Source organism: Saimiri boliviensis, chromosome 14 (genome assembly GCF_048565385.1).
Source record: "Saimiri boliviensis isolate mSaiBol1 chromosome 14, mSaiBol1.pri, whole genome shotgun sequence".
Classification (NCBI taxonomy): Eukaryota; Metazoa; Chordata; class Mammalia; order Primates; family Cebidae; genus Saimiri; species Saimiri boliviensis.
The window spans coordinates 61,601,073-61,622,118 of NC_133462.1; the positions used below are offsets into that span (position 1 = coordinate 61,601,073).

At 39.9% G+C, this 21,046-nt stretch overlaps 1 long non-coding RNA gene across 4 annotated transcripts in view; it reads right to left on the reverse strand.

Annotated features, from left to right (window-relative positions):
- The window catches only part of LOC141581069 (uncharacterized), a 299,117-nt gene that overhangs the window by 64,287 nt on the left and 213,784 nt on the right, over positions 1–21,046 (reverse strand). Inside the window, exon 4 of one of the 4 annotated variants that reach the window (XR_012513535.1) lies at positions 12,698–12,810. The exons of the other annotated variants lie outside the window; for them this stretch is intronic. This is a non-coding gene — a long non-coding RNA (uncharacterized LOC141581069). The remainder of the gene's footprint in view (positions 1–12,697; positions 12,811–21,046) is intronic. 4 annotated transcript variants of the gene reach the window in all.

Here is a 21,046-nt window from a genome sequence, read left to right on the forward strand (position 1 = left end):
TGGCATAATCATAGGTTACCAACTAATGATTAATTGCTGTATACTGTGTTCAAGGATTCATGCCTTTGGATACAAGGATTAAGTACCTACAGCCTATGCCCTCAAGGGACAGTTTAGTAGGGAGATAGAATATGAACTGTTAATGAAAGCTACTATGTATTGAGTACTACTATGTGCCTGGAAGTATACTAAGTACTATATATGCAGTATTTTACTGTGATCCTCATATTAGTACTATGAAGAAGATGTTAGCTCCATTTTATAACCAAGCACACTGAGGCTTAAAAAAGGAACTTGGCTAGTCAATTACTAGTTCAATTACAGCAAGAAATTGGCAGAGCTGAATTCAAACACAAGTCTCTCTGACTCCACAATCACTTCAAACCACCATGCACACTACCTTTCGTGTACACATGAATAGAAAAGGCAGGCTGTAGATATTCAGGGCCCAGTGACTTAACAAAAATAAATACTTGATCTGTAAGGAAAGCAGCAAAGTCTGATGGCATTTAATTAATTTAACGTCCCTTTTAAAAATTCATCTTCAAAGTAATGGGCAAAATCAGAGTGTCCCCTTTCTTCCATTAAGCAGATGTTCTACACGTTGCCCTCCTGCTCCTTCTGCGACCACAGGGAAAGGAAGCACAGCTGCTGCAAGAGCTGCCAAAAGGCAGGGAGCAAGAGCTCATTCCACAGCAAGAGCAAGCTCACAGTCGGTGATCTCACTGTCAGGGTCCCACTCTAGCCTCTTGGGATCCTATGCATCTGAGCTTCTGTAAGTTTAATCATCATCATGTCACCATCAAAAATATTTATTAAGCTGCTGCATACATATGGTTCTGGTCACCCCATTTGTTCTTGCTCCCTTGGCACATTATGTAATTTCATTCTATTTGTTTCTAGTTGTTTGACATCATTTTACATCATCTTTATATCTCTTCAGACACAGTGCTCAAAACACCCTGAACTCTCTGGGTTCACAGAATAGATTCTTACCCTTCTCTTTGCTTGACCATGGTAGGAGCAGTGGCTCTTGGTTCAGGGCTGGCCCAATGGCTGTCTTTTCTATGTGGAGCAGAATTAACCAACATAGGTGGGGGCTTGCAATCTAAAATTATGCCACAGATAAAACACGCAATGGGTATACACGCCACTCAGTAGATGGGTTTTGTTGCTAGTATAGCATTTATCAAATGTGTTCTATGAAAACCTAATTTCTTGGAATGTTAAAGGATGTTATAGTGACACAGCTGAGAACATGCTACTCCAAAACATGGCACCTTGGCATTTAAGAAAAGAGCAGAAGCAGGAAGGTCTCTGTGACCTTTGCCATTCTCCCCTGAAGTGGGCCATAAAATAATCTTCTGACTTTTCTCTAAAGTAGGATGTAAGACCCTCATTCGAAAGGAGTCCTCGCTGTGCCCAGAGAAAAGTAATAAAGACACAGGGACACAGAGAAAAACATAAACAAGGCCAGGTACAGTGGCTCACACCCATAGTCTCAGTACGTTGGGAAGCCAAGGTTGGAAAATGACATAAGCTCAGGAGTTTAAGATCAGCCTAGGCAACGTGGCAAGACTCTATCTTTACAAAAAAATTAAACAGCTAGCCGGGCATGGTGGTACAGGCCTGTGATTACAGCTATTTGGGAGGCTGAGACAGAAGGATCTCTTGAACCCAGGACTGCATTGAGCCATGTTTGAGCCACTGCACACAAGCCTGAGTGACAAAGCAGTACCCTGTCTCATTTGAATTTTTATTAACGAAAAGAATCTGAACAAACAGGCCTGGCTAAGTTTCCCCCAATTTATTACCTGTCCTCCTATCATGCTTCTGCACCACTGTGCATAAAAATACCATCTTTTCTGTTTCTTTGGGTCTTCATTTCTGAAGGCTCTCACGTTAGGTAAAAGTTAAATATATTTGTATGCTTTTCTCTTGCTAATCTGTCTTTTATTATAGGGGTCTCAGCCACGAATCTAAATGGGTAAGGTAAATATATTACTTCTCCCCTACAATAGAAAAATAAAAAGGGGAAGAGGAGGTTCTCTGGTCAATTATGTTTAGGAGATGCTGGGTTAAACAATGTTAATCATGTTTGTTTATTTCTGCCCAGGTCCTCAGAGCTCTTAATATACTAATATATTATATGACTCTTCAAGTGAAGAGAATGGAGGGAAGCATTACCCATAGAACCAATTTTATGCTGGAGCAGTGAGGCACCAGTGTTTTGCAAGTTCTGGAAAACACAAAGCAGGGGTCAGTTTAGGAGTCTGACCTGTGTACCTACATCAGGAAGCTCAGAAAATGGCTTAGACCACTGGGACTTTCTGCACGAAGATACCTAAGCTTCATGGGAGAAATGTTAAGGACTTTGGGACTGATATTTGAGCCCAGGAAACAGGGCCACCAAATTAAGGCTTACAAATAAGACAAAATAACAACAACAACAAAAATCTGGCCCCCAATCCCAAAAAGAGTGACCCAAGTGGGCTGGAAACCAGCCACCCTGAGGTAGGAAAGAAGAGTACAGGAGGCAGGTGTGAAGGACGTAGGAAGCGGCTCAGAGCTAACCTAGTACAATAATTCATAATTTCTAGAGAAATTCTCTGTCTAGAATTGAATACTTTGAGAAATGTGAGACAGAAAATCCTGACTGAATGAATTTCAGCATTAGGGACCTTGATACACTCATCCAATAAGAAGTCAAGGGTTCAGATCTTTAGAATCTGTGATTTTCTTCGTTCACACCACACATTGCTTCTTGGATCCCACAACAACCCTTTCCTTGAGTTTGCTCCTTCATTTTGCTGAAGTAGGTAACTTAAGAAAGATACATCGAGCAAATTTTCTGAGTTCTCAAATGTCTACAAGTATTCCTGTTTTCCTCTCACAGTTGATTAATAGTTGGCTAGGTCTAGATTGAAAATCTAGGTTACAGATGTTCTTCCTTGAAATATTGACGTCATTTCTCCATTGCCTGTTGGCATCCAGTGATACTGCTGAGAAATTCAAAGCCAGCTTAATTCTTTTTGCTTATGTATAACTTTTTTTTCTTGCATTGACTTTTGGGATCCTCTTTTTAACCTTAATGTTCTGCAGTTTTGAATGTCTAAATTGGGGTTTATGATTGTTTTACCCTATTCAGACCTCATTGATCCCTTTCAATCTGCAAATTTTCAATATGGTCTCTTTCTGAAATCTTTTTTAGCATTGAGAGCTTCTGGATCAATTCCTTATGTCATCTATACATTCTCTAGTTTTCTATTTATCTCTGTAATTGCTCTAGAGTCTAGAAAATTTCTTCAACTCATCTTCCTATCATTCTACTAATTTTTTAAACAATTAAATATTAACAGTTGCATTAGTTAGGGCAATACTATCTGCTGCTGTAATAAATAAACCCCCAAATTTCAGTGGCTTCTCATAATAATGACTAACTTCATGCTAGCCTAACCGTTTGAACACAGGTTCCCCTGTTCAGCAGGCAGCTCCCCCACTTAAGAAGAATCAGAGATTTGGACTCTTTCCGCCTTCTGACTCTGACATTTTCCAAGGCCTCGCACCCCCTTGCATTCAGCCAGAAGAGCGGAGAAGATGACAAAAATCTTCTTAAGAGCCTTAATGTGCAAATGTCACATGTCTCTTCTGCTCACATTCCATTGATGAAAATAGTCATTTGGACCCACTAGATGCAATGGGGAGTAGTAGGGGGCACCATAAAATGTACTTCCTGGTTAACAACTGCTTCCTATAATAACTATATACTTGGGAAGGAGGAACACAAATTTTGTGTTCGATTGATGACTATTAGCAGTCGTTGCTCTAGTAATTATACATATATATATATATTTGTCATTGTTTTGTCTTTTGTTTTTTGGGTGACAGAGTTTCATTCTTGTTGCCCAGGCTGCAGTACAATGGCACGATCTCAGCTCACAGCAACCTCCACCTCCCGGGTTCAAGCGATTTTCCTGCCTCAGCCTCCCAAGTAGCTGGGACCACATACCACCATGCCTGACTAATTTTTGTATTTTTGTTAGAGAAAGGGTTTTGCCATGTTGCCCATGCAGGTCTCAAACTCCTGACCTTAAGCAGTCTATCCACCTCAGCCTCCCAAAGTGCTGGGATTACAGGTGTGCCACTTCTGTCTAAGATCAGTTATTCTTTGTTATCTTGGCCATTCTTTTTTTAAAATTATTTTTATTTTGCGGTTTTGAAGTCAGTTTTATTTTGAATACTTGTTCCCAGTGATCTTGGCTACTCTCATTCATGCTATTATTTCCTTTGTGTTCTGGAGATCCTTGTTTATGTATATTAAAGAATTGAGATATAGGTTGATTTTCTGAGTAGATGGATGGAGTTCATCTACTGTGGGTTTGTAGGCCTAACACTCCCAGCAGGCCTCTTTCTTGGTGGGAGAGCTGATGCCTTTGTACAAGGGTGGGTTTATCCACTAGCAGTTTCACACTAGGTTACGAGGAATCAGAATGCGAGAGTCAGCAGCCACAGACTGCAAGCTCCACAGGGGCCAGGAAAAGAAAGACTACTCTGGGCCACCATTCCCAATCAAGAAGCCTTGGTTGCTCTGGGAAATTCATCTTTGGAGAACATCTAGATGTTTTCCTAGGGAGTTTGCCTGTCATTCGGTGAACAGGACAGGATAGCAGAGGGTGCATGCAACCAGCAAAGCCTTCCACAGATGAATCATAGATTAACCCACCTCTTTGCAATTACTCTTTCCCTTTCTGCCCTCCTTGCCAACACCAAGCTGCAAGTGTGTCCAGGTATTAATCGGCATGCCCATCCTACCTGCACTGCAGCCTCACCCAGCAAATGCTCCAGTCTGGACTACTTCTACCACTGTTTCCTGTGTTAACATGCTTCCATTCATCCTGTCCGATGCACTGTAATCTCTCAGCTGGTGAACCTGCCCACCCCCCACCACTCATACATTTGCCAGCAGGTATTCATTATTTTGTACACTTTCCAACTGTCATTTTGATGATGCCTGACAAGGGGGAAAGTCTCCATTTTCCAGCTTCTGCAAAATTAGAAAAATACTTGTAAATGTCCTTTGGAGAATATCACCACGTTTTATAAGAAAGGAGAGCTATAAAAAATAAAAAGCAGTGGCTGATAGCATTCTGAAAGGACCTTGGTCAGCTTTGGGGGGAATTTATCTTTCAATTTACATGGACTAACTCCATACATTCATGTATTCATTCATTTTTTGTAATAAATACTGAAAGTTTATTATTTACCCAGGCTATGCCAGGGAGCAGGGCAAGAACCATGAACAAAAATGGTCTTCTAGTCCCATCCTCAAGGAATTTAGAATTTATGGGTAAAATTAGCATTCGAAATTTGAATTTATTTGCACACTGTTATAAGTTCAGGACACTAAGAAAGCACATAAAAACAAAGCATAGAAAACAGACTTTGTTTGTCATGGAAGGACTACTGGAGGAAGTAACCTGAGAAATAAAATAGAATCAGCCATGTTAAGCCATGGGGTGGGGTGGCACTGGGTGTTCCAAATAGAGGAAATAGTAGGCTAGAGCCTCAGAAGGGGCTCCCACCTGCCCGTTGAAAAACTTCACACATGAATATTGACTGTGCTTGGAATGTCTTCCCATCCACCACTCCCAACCCACCAACTGGGGCAAATTCTCAACTCAGGCACTCATTCACTCTTTGAGGAGCTAATGGAATCTTCCCCCACAGGTCTAGGCATTTTCTTCCATTCGTACCTTATATGTTCTATGGTTTTAGCAATGGGCACACTCTGTGAAAGCATTGGGCTCATCCTTGTATCTATCACCAATCTAAATTCCCTGAAATCAAGTGTTGTGTATCTCCTGGGCTGGCACAGTGAATGAATGCCAAGGGCTAGGTAGACAATTGATGTATCTTGAACATTGAATGATGAATAAATAGAATGAATGAAGTGACAGAATTATGACAATGTATTGCTTGCCCTCAGTTGTATACAAATTTAGTATGACTCAGAAAAAAAAAGTTGAGAGTTATAATGAATGATTTACATATTCATTTCTACGGGACCTTGGTATAAGCACTAATGAAAGATAAGGCTGTGGAGAACTCCCCTAAAACTGCTGCTGCTATAATAATACCACATACCAACTTCGTGTTCCCATTCTGAGATGAATTAGCAGGAATAAGGAAAGTCTTTATCAGGATACCTATCATAATGCCAGCTTTACCTCTACTATTTTCCTTACCCCTGCAGGCTAAGCAGACATCTGAGAAAGGATAAATTCGCTCTGGATGTATGTAATCTCCCTGCCCATGACATAAATTTTCTTCAGATGGAACTACAGAGGCAGGGGAATGAGAGCTGAGGTTGATCCAATCAATTCAGCCTAAATTACAGGTTCTTCTCACTATATATCAGCAAGTTTTATCAATGGATAAAAATAGGTATTGCTACAATGGGTATACATGCTGTTATGATGATGCACGTCAGATGAAGCTTTGGCATAAGAGAAGCAAGACAGAAGTTCGACTGCAGGAGGGTAATGAGTAAGAACCGTAGCACATAATCAAGCAGGCACCAAAGAAAGATCACATATTTACCGCAAATGTGAGAATATTGCTGCATGGGTATTTAAGAAAACACAGGTACAGCCAGGACAAGAAGCAACTCACCTCAAAAGTAACCCAGTGCTGAAAGGCAATCAGGTGAATAGGGCTGAAGCTATAATGACTGAATAGACACCGGAAGACTCTACTCTAGCAATATTTGCTTTGCTCACTTAAGTGTTCAACTTTGTATCTGGAGCACAATAAAAAAGTGAGAACCACTGGATTTGACTATAGCTAGTCTAATATTTGCACTTTTCTGCTAATATATTTGCATAGATAAAATATATCTTTAGATTTCTAATTCCATATTTAATCACCAACACTAAGTAATTATTAAACTTCCATAACGGAAAATAATCTCTATTATTAGGGTGACCATGCCTCCTACTTTGCTTGGAGTACTCCTAGTTTACTATCCCAGATCCAGCACAGTTTCACATTCATCTTAGAATATTCGTTTTTTAGCAAAGCCTGAAAACATACTAAGATGAGTTTCGTTATTCCCCCTTTGTACCTCTAGCTTCTGCTAGGGTCTTGTCTAATACCGTGTAGTGGACTGATTAACACATGGTTTAATCTGACAGATGGTAAGTGGTAGCTCAACCTGTTTTTCCTTTTCCTTTCAAGACACATGGTGCCAACACCTTCTTTTCAAGGACAGCATGCACTCCCTGCTTTAAAAAAAAAAGGCTTGTAATAGGTGGTGAAGGACCACTAACTCCCCTGATCTCAGGCATCGATGGGTGCAGTATTCAGGGTTGCTGCCCCTGCTAGACTCTTGGTGTTATCAGTAGCCAGCTTTGCTATGACCAGGACAATGCCCAAAGCCATAGCCTGTGAGTTGCAGGAAGTCATCAAGCCATCATTCAGTAGGATAGTAGGAATTGTCAGAAATCATACTTCTGAAATATGTAAACTATGTACAGGCAATATAGACTTTACTGTCATAACATAGACCACAGAGAGAGTAGTTTGAACACTCTTTCAGGGGTGTGGTCTTTATGGTATGTATGATACAAATCTACAGTTATGTATGCACTTTACTGTTTAGTAATGATTTTATTTTGTCCTTTTCAAATAAATAATCTCAAAAGTGTAACATTTAATAAAATATTAAATATTAAATTTCCATGTCTTAAAAACGTTGATGCTGAAGATGCAAACTGCACAAATTATTGGTGTGCCTTTACCATCTACCTGAAACCTACCAGAGGGCACACATATTCTGAAGAAGCATTAGCATTTAATTCAAAAGTTAGTAATTATTTTAAGAAGACTATTTCCAAAGATGTCAATTTAACAAGTATATACAGCTGCAGAAGTTTCATAATCAACTCTGAGAAGCATGACTTTTCATTTGGATCAATATTCTAATAAAATTAAGAAACCTGTGAAGCAGAACTCTAGTTAAAATTGGTTATAGTAACCTATTATTCATAAAGTGTGTCCCAACATGCTTTGATAGTCTACCTATCAAAATAGAAGCGGTATTTAAAGCAGCTAAATTATAAATCACTGTGACAATATTCATGTTTATTTTTTTTTAAGTTTCAGTATGGTAGGGCACTTTTTTCTTTTTACTGCAAAGGACTGAATGTTTATGTCCCACTAAAATTTATATGTTGAAATTCTAACCTCAAAATGATGGTATTAGAAGGCAAGACCTTTCGGGGGTGATTAGGCTATGATAGTAGAACCCCTATAAATTGGATTAGATTCCAGAGAGAAGTCCTTCACCTCTTCTGCCATGTGAGGACATAGCAAAAAAGTGGCCATTCATCTGGAAACCAGGATACAGCCCTCTACTAGACATCAAATCTGGTGGCAACCTGATGTAAGAAATCTCAGCCTCCAGAGTTGTGAGAAATAAATTTGTATTGTTTATAAGCCACCCAGTCGATGGCATTTTGTTATGGCAGCCCCAACAGACTAAGACACCCATCATCAGATTTGTAAAATGTTTTCATTTTTAAACAACTAATTGGTAGACCAATCTAAGTCTCTTATAGTGATATTGAACCTCATTGTAAAACAGTTCTCCACATTGATGTTGAATTTTGTTTGAAAGAAGTTGCAATTTTTTTATTCCAAATATTTGACACATGTCACAAGTATGTTCATTGCAGCACTATTCACAATAGCAAAGACAAATCAATCTAAATGCCCATCAACAGCAGATTGCATAAAGAAAATGTGGTACATATACACCATGGAATACTATGCAGCCATATAAAAAGATCATGTATTTTATGGGAACATGGATGGAGCCAGAGGTCATTATCATAAGCAAACTCATGCAGGAATGGAAAACCAAATTCTGCATGTTCTCACTTTTAAGTCAGAGCTAAATGAAGAGAACTCATGAACACAAACAAGGGAGAAACAGACTCTGGGGTCTACTTGCAGGTGGAGGGATGGAAGGGGGAGAGGAGCAGACAAAAATAACTATTGAGTACTAGGCTTAGTACCTAGGTGTTGAAATAATCTGTACAACAAACTCCCATGACACGAGATAACCTACATAACAAATCAGCACATGTACACCTATACCTAAAATAAAAGTAAAAAATAAAATAAAATAAAACCTCTTCCATGAAAAAAATATTTAAGGAAACAACAGACAATTTCATCTTAGAAATATATAGAAAATTGTAAATATTGAAAGAAAAGGTTGACACCAGAAAAAGATGAAGTTTAATCTCATAAAAGCAAAGAAAGAACTGAACAAACTAGATCATAGAAGATGAAAGGCATAAAATATTTAATTTTGAAATTCTATGTTGGATATGTTGACCTCTGGGAAGAATCTTGGGATGGGGCTCCATTTTTTACTATTGATGACCTTATATTCTGTACTATAATAGAACTATGTTGAGATAACCTTCAAATTTGCAGATAATTTATTGACAAATTTTGTTTTATAAAATTATTTCTTGAAGAAATGGATGCAAAAATATAGTATGTGTGAAAACCTTTGATATAAAATATTTATATATTTAAATACTTTTAAATGGTTTCAAGAATATTTTCCAATCAGCAGATATATTCTGAGCTTACCACCTACCCCAATACTTAAGGAATTTTCTCAATTAAAAATAGTAATGTCTACAAAGAAAAGTCAATCAAAGTCATCAACAATTCTAAATTTATTAACCATGAAATATAGCTTTAAGGAAGATTGCAATCAACTTTATTTTAAAAGTTTGAATAAGCAATATTCAAAAAATTTTTATTTAGAAAAATACTTATCATAGTATTACAGATTGATATAATCAATAAATGAAATTTGCACTCATTCATGTATGTAAAGATATACTAAAAATAATGATTGACCTATGTTATTTTCAATGTTCACAGAACCAATGTAAAGAAATTTTATCTTACTTTAATGTATATGATATGTTACTTGTATTTTTTTAAATTCACCTTTTTTGGAAGTAATTGTTGAATAGAACTAACTCATTTATTCTCCCATATAATAAACCCATTTGTAAGTTAATAAATCCATATATATATATATATATATATATATATATATATATATATATAATTTTTTTGAGACAGAGTCTTGCTCTGTTGCCCAGGCTGGAGTGCAGTGGTGCAATCTTGCCTCGCTACAACCTGCGCCTCCCAGATTCAAGCAATTCTCATGCCTCAGCCTCCTGAGTAGCTGGGATTATAGGCATGCACTACCACACCTGGCTAATTTTTGATTTAGTAGAGGCAGGGTTTTACCATGTTGGCCAGGCTGGTCTTGAACTTCTGACCTCAGGTGATCCATTTGCCTCAGCCCCTCAAAGTGCTGGAGTTACAGGTGTGAGCCACGGCACCTGGCCATAAATGCATATTTCAAAAGTTATATAGTCTATATTATTTTAGTACTCCCTTCCACTCTACCGGTTTTACCCTTACCTCATGGGTAAGTCTTGTTTCTCATGGACCAAGCGGCAGACAATTTCTCTCTCAATTTAAAAAGGAAAGCCTATATCGCAGAGATCCTATCCCCATTGGCTGTATTGTCCTGAAAGGGTCATGATTTAGAGACTTCCCAGTAAATGCAAGAGACGGTAGCTGGCCCTTCAACCTAGGTTTTGGAATATGAACTCACAGAAACATATAAACTCCAAACTAGAAAGAAACTAAAGAGAGAATGCAATTTAAACCTGTCCTGCAATTGCAACTTTCACTCTTAGATTTGTATAGTGCACCAGAAAAATCAGCCTCAACTCTTTTTCCAGATAGTAGATCTTGGAAACTAGAGCGGGGAGCAGTTTCTTAATCAAGACCTCACAATAGCAAATGTAATTTTATGGACACACTAGGCCTTCACTGCACGAGTAAGTGCCCACTTCATAAAATGTGTATTCTGTCATCATACAGATTTTTGAAAAAAAAACAAATATATTTTAAAATAAAGTCATTCATAGAATGTAGATATGTTAAGTATCTCTCAAGGTGTTCTTTCAGTCAAACATATTGGTGATAAAAATTGGAATTTATCAGTATATTACACATTTATGAAAATCTACCTTTTTTATAGAGGGCAAAGACACAAGACAGATGCAGATGTGAGACTGGCTCAAGCCGGGAGAAAGTCTTGATCGGGAACTTTAAACCAATACCAAAAACAGTATGCTCAAAATTTCTATTACATTCAGAAATAATGGCTTTTTAAACATGTTTATAAAACTTAACAGTGAGTGTAAAAATTATGGAATTAGCATTTTCAAGTCCTTTAATTTGGTATCTTAAACAGCAGGATTATTTCATTAAGCAGAGAACTGTTTTTAGACATACTGTTTTTAGATTTTTCTCTTTATTGGAGCATATCCTATCTGTCAATTTTTAAGCGGACCGCCCTATCTGAAAATATGTACGCTTCTGAATCTGGGCTTGATTGCATATTAAGAAACCACCAGAAAAGATAAACGTTTCCAAGAGGTATTAGAGGATATGAAAGTAGATTTTCTGTTTTTTTGAATAAGTTGACTGTCTTCTCTAACACTTTGTGGAGACAGAAGCAACCTGCAGATAGCAAAGCTTTAAGTTCTTTCAAATCAATTGTCTTTCCTTAGCTATGGGTCTTGTCCACAAGGAAATCTACTGGTAAGAAAAAAAAAAAAAATATTAAGAGCCTATTATGCATCGAATGGTTTGCATACCTAATTTTGCTAATTTCTTTTCTTTTTCTTTCTTTCTTTCTTTCTTTTTTCTTTTTTCTTTTTTCTTTTTTTTTTTTTTTTTGAGATGGAGTCTCGCTGTGTCATGTAGGCTGGAGTGCAATGGCGTGGTCTCAGCTCACTGCAACCTCCACCTCCTAGGTTCAAGTGATTCTTCTGCCTCAGCCTCCTGAGTAGCTGGGATTACAGGCATCTGTCATCACACCTGGCTAAATTTTGTGTTTTTAGTAGAGACGGGATTTCACCATGTTGGCCAGGCTAGTCTCAAACTCATGACCTCATGATCTGCCCACCTCAGCCTCCCGAAGGGCTGGGATTACAGGCGTGAGCCACTGCACCCAGCTTTAATTTTAATAATTTCTACTGAAAATATTCATTTTAAAGATGAGGAAATTTCAGCTTAGAGAGGCTGAGTAGCTGGTTCAAACTCTCCCAATAGCAAGCGATGGAGTGAGATGGCAAACCCAAATGTATGCGACCCGAGGACGCATCTCCTTCATTCCATCACACAGCCTTCTACCTAGTATCTTTGTACATCTATTCTTTATTCAGCTCTCACCTAGAATGATAGTGATGTGCAGTGAAAAAGGGGAAAGACACTCACACATTTGAAAGCCTTCATGAGACTCAATTGCCCATGATCACTGTAAGCTCAGGGCAAGGCTATGTCTATATTATTCATTCTCCACTGTATATTAAGTACCACATTCTATACACATGGCATACAGAGGCCAGCAATACTTAGAGGGATTCAATAATTTTTGTTATGTGTTGAAGTCATGAGTAAAAATCATAGTTGGTGAGGGGAATGGAGAGAAAGACTGAAACTGGATCTTTTGACACTATTGGCTCATAGTTGAATTAATCTTTCCACCGTTTTTGTACTTATTCATTCAATAAATACTTACTTTCCTGAGTTCTGGGCATGAGGGATATCATAGTAGCATGTTGTCATCCTCATGGAGATGACATTCTCAGTAATCAAGAAATCTTACAGTCGTTTTGAGTCCTGGCAGCTGCCCTGTGAGATAGGTGAAGTGGGTGTTATTTGTAACTTGCCAGCTCTCTCCTACATTGCAAAAATGTCTAACTCATGCACTTTTATTCACCAAAGTACAACAATGACTGAAATAACTGAACAAGTATTTTGTTATTCCACATTCCCTTCTGTTCTCAACATAACATAATTTGGTATTATTTTATTTGCCAATTTTCCTAACTGTGAAACACACATTCATACAGAAACATACACACCCTGCTACCACCGTTCCCCAGTTCCATCCCTTCCTACCCATCCACCGAAGTGCTTAATTGAGATTTACCATTATTGTGTGTGATGTGCTTACCATATGTTGGATAACTGGGCCTTGTTTTATATTATTTTTAATCTTTCCAGTAACCCCAGGAAGTAGGTATTACTATCCTGGATTTACAGATGGAAAAACTGCAGTTCAGGAGGTGATTTTGCTCAAGATGGCAAAGGCTAGTTAGCAGCTGAGTTCAGGTACCAATTCATATCTGTCTTGGTCCTGTCTGTGTTTTTCTCACTACATCATAGCTCTGGCAGGCTTTCTCAGACACGATTCTCTTCTGCCTTTAATCCATTCTCTACAGCTTCACCAAAGTTCTATTTTCAAAGCACAGGTATGATCCCGTAGCTCTCCTCACAAAGTATTAATGGATCAGCTCAGCTTTTAGGATAAAATGTGGAAAACTCCACATAAAATGCAGGGTCCTTCCTGCGTCCCCAGACTCCTTTGCCAGGGTCTCCCAGGCTGCTCTTCCCTGCCAAGTGTTTCTTCCCACAACACAGCTGTCCTTTTCGTGGCTGTTTGTACACATACTTCCTCTCTGCCCTCTTTGTCTCTCTCTCTAGCAAAACCCCACTCTTCCTTTCATACCTACTTCAAAGGATTCCTCTTTAGCAAAGCCCTCCGTGGCTTCTCCAGAGAGTTACTCCCTCCTCTAGGCACCCATGGAACCATGTGTTAACAGAGTCATTTGTCATGTGGGTTTGTTTACTTGTTAGCCCCTTTGCTGACTTGTCTTCCCCTTTCTCCCTTACTTTCCCCGGCATCACTACAGCGGACTCCTCAAGGGCTGAACCAAGTTTCTATTTGCCTGTATTCCTGGAGCATAGCCCTGGCCGTGTCACACAGTAGGTCTGAAACATTTTAAGTGAATAATAAGTGAAGCTTGTTCTTGCATGCTCCTTCCTCAACCCAGCTGAAGGATGGCCAGAAGGGCCCCCTGCAACTGAGAGAAGAGCCAGCCTCCAGGGTGGTGGTGGCCCTGGTCAACCCAAGATATTGCCCAGTAGAAATGTAATTTTCAGATTGTCTCGATGTGACTTGATCATGCGATAATTGACTGATTGTGTAATGTAAAACAGTCTGGCTATGAATAGCCCACTCTCAGAGATGAAACGTAAATAAGAGACTATCTGCATAATCAGTGTGTAAATGCAAGCAGGGTACCCACATCCCTTTTTATTTTTGAAGAGCAGAAATGAGAGGAGCTTCCCCCTCCCAAGGCAATCTCTCTCTCTCTCTTTTCTCCTTGCTAATAAGCTTTGAACAATTTGGTAGAAAGGTGTGATATTGCTCTCACAGATAAATAATAACCAAAAAGTCATAATGTTGATGTGATTATATCTCACTGACTAAAAGGAACTAAAGGTAGATTCCTTTTATTAGTTTATGATCCTGGGCATCCAATGCCTCATAACTGCTCAATATATCATGCTAGTTAATCATTCTTGTCGTTATCTTTAATGTCTTATTAGTGGGCTTCATTCATCTGGTTTTTATCTGTTTCATTGGAAGCAGTTTTAATCTCATTTCAGCAGCGCCGATGATAAGCCTGTTAGTTTGCACAAATTGGTTTTGGTGACAATGTGTAGATAGCAATAATGTGTGATTTCCAAATGGAAAAGAGAAATCTATACAGGTCCAAAAAGGCAGGTGGAGAGAGCAAAGGAGCTGAGACGAGGTGGAGTCGGTGCCCTCAGTTTCCTAACGGAAAAGTAGAGAAAGTAGAAAAGAAGGTGAGAGAAAAATAGAAGAGGAAACTCAGATAAATTGCTCTGCGCCTCCCCCCCACCTTTGCCCAGCCGTGGGACTCAGGAATGCTACAGTGATAGCTGCATCGTCAGACCACGAGGCAACCTAGCTGAGTTAACAGTGTCCCATTGCAGAGGTGGAAGAAGGCAGCATGTGCCCAACTCTCAGATTCCACCGTGAGTCTGTTCCCTGTACAACCAGACATCTTCCCTCACAGACCTTCTCGAGTCTTCCCTCCTGCTCTAGGGGACTTAATATGAGGCTGTCTTTGTGCAATTTCTCCAGCTAATGGAGCAGCTTGATCACTTCCACCCAACATCAGATTGGCCTGACATTGGCCTTCTTAGAATAAAGGAGACAATAAGCCCATCAGGCTCTGACTCAAAATTGCATTAAGTGCAGATGTTAAAGTAAATACAGCTTCCTCTGGTTCCCAGATTACAAGTCATCTTCTGGCAAGGAGAAAAAATCAATAACCCACCCATCTGAGCAGCAAAGCTTGGAATGGATATCTGATTTAAGAAGGCAGGCTTTCTTGAATTTCCTGATTCTTTCACTTCTGGGGCTCTGGTACCAAGGCCAGGAAATTAGGCTTTGTGTGCATTACAGCAGGGGCCCCTTTCTTGGGAGCTCTGATCTGGAGGTGGGTATCTGAAAAGGTGTAAAACCAGAATCGCTCTCCAAATGGACTAAACTCTTTATCTGATATACCCTCCACACATTAAAAAAAAAAGAAAAGAAAAAAGGAAAGGAAGCATTTCAAGGGAAATGTGTCTCATAATAGGCTTCAAAATCACTTGTCTCTGAGACAAGCAAATATTAGCCGAATAGAGTCGATGATGTGGTGGTGGTTGGGACAGGAGAGTGCTAATATTATTCCAAAATCCCAAACTGCCAAAACACTTTGCAGTTTCATTTCCAGTCCCTCTGTTTTTCTAGGAATGTTTGGTCCGTGTTTGTCTGATTCATTCTCACAATTCCAAATGTTGATATAATGTCTGCTTGTAAGATGCTGAGACTTTTTTTTTCCAGAAACCCAGAAGGCTACAATTTCCACTGAACCTAAGCGAAGTGTCAACTCCTCTCTATTTTAGAAACTAAAATTCTTCACCAGACATTCAGGTAGTCCAAGTTAAGAAATTCTCACAATCTTCCTTTATCCTGTGTTCTGATATTCCCAGTTTAAAAGCATATGTATCTTGTAACTATTGTGTGTGAGCAAAGAGTTGGGATGAAAATACCTCCCTTCTGATGGGAGCCTTGGAGGAAAAATGGAGTCTCAAGACCACAGCACTAAGAAGCTGATTTCCAGCAAGTGCCAACAGCATACGTTAGAGAGAGCGGAGCCCTGCCTCCTGAACGATGTTGCCACTGGGCAATTGCTGCCAACAGTAACGTCAAAAACCCACTAAACCTGCCAGATCTGCATTTTTATTCGGAGGTTATCTCCCCGGGTGCCCAGTTTCACGATAAAACAGTATAGGTTCAAGGTGGGACTGACCCCAGCCCTTGAATATACCCACCCTTTGTGTTGTTCCTTATATGGAAATGATGGCTTAGGACAGCTGGGTACTTGCCTAGGGACATATGAGTATAGTGTCCATAATTGCCCAACCCGAATGGGGACATATTGCTTGCACACATGGTCTGACAAGAGCATGGCCTCACAAAGCCAGGTTTGGCCTCAACAATCTGGGACCTGATATCAGCACGAGACGAACACAGAGAGCCCTGGAGCCTGCTGTCAGGGCTGTCTGTTCTTGGAAGTTCTCATGGAGATTTAACTTGTACATGTGTGTCATTGTTCCTCTTCTAAACTACGTGGCTCTTTGGAACAAAGTGCACTTTTGCCCAGTATGGTCCCCTAACGGCCAGTGTGTACCATCTGTATTTAAATTTGCTGCCATGTGGTTTTGGAGATGAACTCAAAGGCTTTCAGTGACCACCCTGGATTTTCCCCACTGGAATCCCCCACTGGATTTCCCACCTTGAAATCCAGCTTCTAAAGGTGAGGGCTCGGATCTCTGATTATTTCCTGCCACCTCCCACTGCCACAGAATGCACTGCCAAGCGTCCACATAGCATTGAGAGCCTTGTGAAGATGTGTGCCAGCAGCGCCAATGCAAACCCAAGCGTGCTCTAGGCGTGCAAAGGGTACCATACTTGACTGGAAAGGAAGGACTTCATTCCTCTCCTCCTCCATGTCCTTACAATAACCAGAAACCGCATGTGTAAGGACGTCTATCTGTGTAAAGTGCCGAGTGCCTAGGAGTCAGATCCATTAATAGCCTGATCCAAGTTAGCAAGTGCTGTTGGAAAACAAGAGCCAGGAAAAACAGACACGTGGCAAATGGTCCATCTGCCTAGGCCTAGAATCCAAATATCACCAACCTGATGTCAGGAACTCAGATGGAACTGCTGACTGGGGTTCCTGCCAAACTTCTTCGAAACTTTTTGCTGTACAGCTGACACCTATTTGAAAATCTCTCCTTCGTTCATCCCGGCAAGATAATGTAAGGTTTATCTGACCTCTGTGCAGAGGAAAAACAAAAATAAAAATAAGTTGTGAGGCCGGGCACAGCGGCTCATGCCTGTAATCCCAGCACTTTTGGAGGCTGAGGTGGGTGGATCACTTGCAGTCAGGAGTTCGAGACCAACCTGGCCAACATGGTGAAACCCCGTCTCTGCAAAAATACAAAAAGTAGCTGAGTGTGGTGCTGGGTGCCTGTAATTCGAACTACTTGGGAGGCTGAGGCATGAGAATTACTTCAACCTGGAAGGCAGAGTTTGCAGTAAGTTGAGATCACATCACTGAACTCCAGCCTGGGTGACAGAGTGAGACTCTGTTCTGAAAAAAAGAAAAAAAAAAAAACAGTAAGCTGTGTTGCTCACACTCCATTAGCCTGTACTATGGAAGTCACAGAACAGAGTTTTTATGCCCCTATCCTCATGTGATCACAAACATCTCTCTAACTGCAGGTGGTATCTGCTGATTCTCTGTGACAGCTGCTGAGGCCATGGATACCTAAGACCGAGGTGCAGATCCCTGGGAAGAGGCCTCAGATCTCGCACCATCTCTCTGCTAAAGCTGGCTGCAGTGCTCCAGGACTCTCCAGCGTTGCCTGGTACTGGTGACAATCAGTGAAGCCGAGCTTTCTGTTAACACCTCTTCTTGTATTGACTTTATTGTAGAATCTGGACCCTGAAGAACAGGTATCTGAAGCTTCCCTTTCCTCATCATTGAGGCATTGTCCTGGAACAAGCTTGTACTCCTTTACATTCTTTCTCTAGGACATAATCTCTCCCACCATATCCTCAGTATCTCATACAAATGGACACCAGGGAGACATTGGTCTCCCCAGGTGCCTAGTTTTAGGATAAAACAGCATAAGTTCAAGGTGGGACTGACCCCGGTCCCTGAATATATTCATACCTACCCATCCCAGGAGTCAGGATATTTAGGGGCATTTCTTCCATCTCCCATCTGATCACATCTATCAAGTCAGATTTGACATTTGAGGAGACATATGTAACCCAGTAAACGCCCCACTCTTCATCTAGATTCACGTTCAAAGAAATCCAATCTCTTTAGGTTTTTCAAGAATTGTAATGTTTATCAGAATCTCTTTCAATAAAAATGTCAAATGAACTCAATTCATAGGGCCCAGTAAAAGTTTAAAATTCTCTTTACCCATTCCTCTGATTCTAACTCTCTCCCACATGCCCTAGCTGATCTAAATTCTTTCCTCAAAGAGGCATTCTGGATGCCTGGGTGAGCTCTTGACTTTTCTCCTTCTTCTTCTATTCTTCTGTCTCTATTATTTTATTCTTCCCATGAGTAAATCTGTCTTTTTATATGCAACTCCTTCACCCTTGCTTCTCTTTTCTGTCTCTCACCACTCACTGCTAGAATTTGACTTCACAGAAGTCCGAGAATTGGGCCTCAGAGAGATTCAGTAATATATCTCACAAGGTAGAATCCTTCCTAGAGAATGAGAGGTGGGAGAAGCTGAGCATGCCGAGACTGTATTCTCTTAAGTGTTTGGGGTCTGCAGGGAAAGGAGAACTGTGACCCTCCAATTAATATTAGGTTGGTGCAAAAGTAATTGCGGTTTTGCCATTAAAAGTAATGCCAAACACCGCAACTACTTTTGCACCAACCTAATACTTTTTGTCCCTCATGTGTAAAGATCAAGGCCGAGATTAAAAAGAACCTTTTATCACAGGCCTCTCTCTACGGATTCTAAACCCGTTGAAAATGGGTCCTGAAAGTGTAAAGAAATTCAAATATAAATTTTCTTGTTGATGAAATAAGATTGGAGAATCTTAGACTTGTGGTCAAAATAAAGTTCCTTATAACTTTCTTTCATACTCAGTCCACAGGGCTCAAATGAGGGAAATGGGGGTTGAGGAGCTGACCGTCTCATGTCTTCCTGAGCCAAAGATCCCAAGACCCGGGAGATAGATGGACAGCTAGACCTTCTTGCAGACGAGCAGGGGCAGAGGGCTGAGAAGGCCTGTAAGGGTCAAGCCATCCTTATGCCCCTGCCTGTCATCCAGTCTCCCAGTCAAATAAATCATCCTACTGCCATGGTCCAAGACAAAGAAGAGGGTGCAAAATCCCTTTCCAATACTTAAATAGCTGTTTAAAAACCTCAATATTTGCTAAGCAAGCTTATAAACATGGAAATAGGGAGAAAATACTCAAATTAATAAGCCACAGTTTCTGCCCACAGAGGCTCATTCTAGACATTGATCTTTCAAATTATTACATTACCTTTCTTCATTAGAAAGGGACAGGCTAGGAAAGAATCAGAAAATAAGGGTTCTAATTCTGACTCTGCTACCATAGTTGGAGTTTCATGTTGAGATTTGTTCCCCAAATTATCTCCCAGGCTCAGCAGCCCTGTCATCTCTGCACCCAAACCCCAAGGGCCAACCTGGATCCAGTGCCCCAAGTTCTTACTTGTAAGGGAAAGAGAACACATCCTTCATAAACGTTTTATTTACTTAAAAAATTATTCATAATCTGAGGGTCTACCAGTAGTATAGTGGCTGAACAGTGTAGAGAGGCTATGAACCATCCGTAGAGCACTAACCACCTCAGTTCAAATTTTGGCCTCAATCACTCAACAGTCAAGTGACCTCTGGCAATTACTTAACCTCTCAATTTCTTCCTCTGTAACTTGGGGAATATTGACAGTATAAGCCTTACAATTTGGTTTTGGGAATCAAGTGAATCCATGTATGTAGATAATTTAGAGCAGTATCTGGCACACAGGAAGTGACGTGAAAGGTTTACCAGCATTATTATGGTTGAGTAAGTTCAAGCACAGAAATAAATAGAATATTATAATGCCATCACCATCATTCTGTGAGCATTTCTAACAACATGAAAATGCTTATGCTTCATAGTTAACAGTTAGAATTAAAATGTTAATGTGCCATTTTGAACCATGTTTAAAACTTATAGAAAACATATAACATAACAAAATGCTAATTGGTTATCTTGATCACATGATGAAAGGCTATAATTTTTCTTTATGTTTCTGTGCATGAATTTTCTACAATAGCATGTATTCATTTTAAAAAAGACAATGTTTATTTTAATATTTTAAGTAATTTTGGTGTCCTGGGTGGATTTACCAGGCAAAAGCATTTTCAACAAAATACCACTCTTCTAATCTGCATATGTCAGACATTATACAGACAATAAATCCCACTTTTGATGGAAGAAAAACATTCCTTTGTCACCAATAAATTATTTCTATCCCCACCCTCTTACCCCACCCCACAAAAGTTATAAGTCCTACTCTCTGTGGTAGGTGTTTCTCCTGGGGCTGCATTCCATAGCTCTATGGTAGGTATCAAGTTCTGCTCTTCCTTTGAGTGTTTATCCATCCTGAAGACAGTTGCTGCTCAAAGCAAGAAGGTTTGTGAACCCCACCTGCCCCCACCACCCAACCCCACCGAGTCATATTTACCAAAGTATTAAGCATTTGATGACAGAGTATGCTAAAGGCCAAAAATGACAGCTAAGCTCACACTTCTATTGCAGCTCCATTTTCCCCTGAAGGCAAAAGACTATTTGGAATAATAACAAAACCTGAATAATTCTCGTCATGAGTTTAAGCCTCAACCTCCAGATTTTTAACTCTCTGGAATATTCCTGAGACAGGAGCTCCCACCTTGACT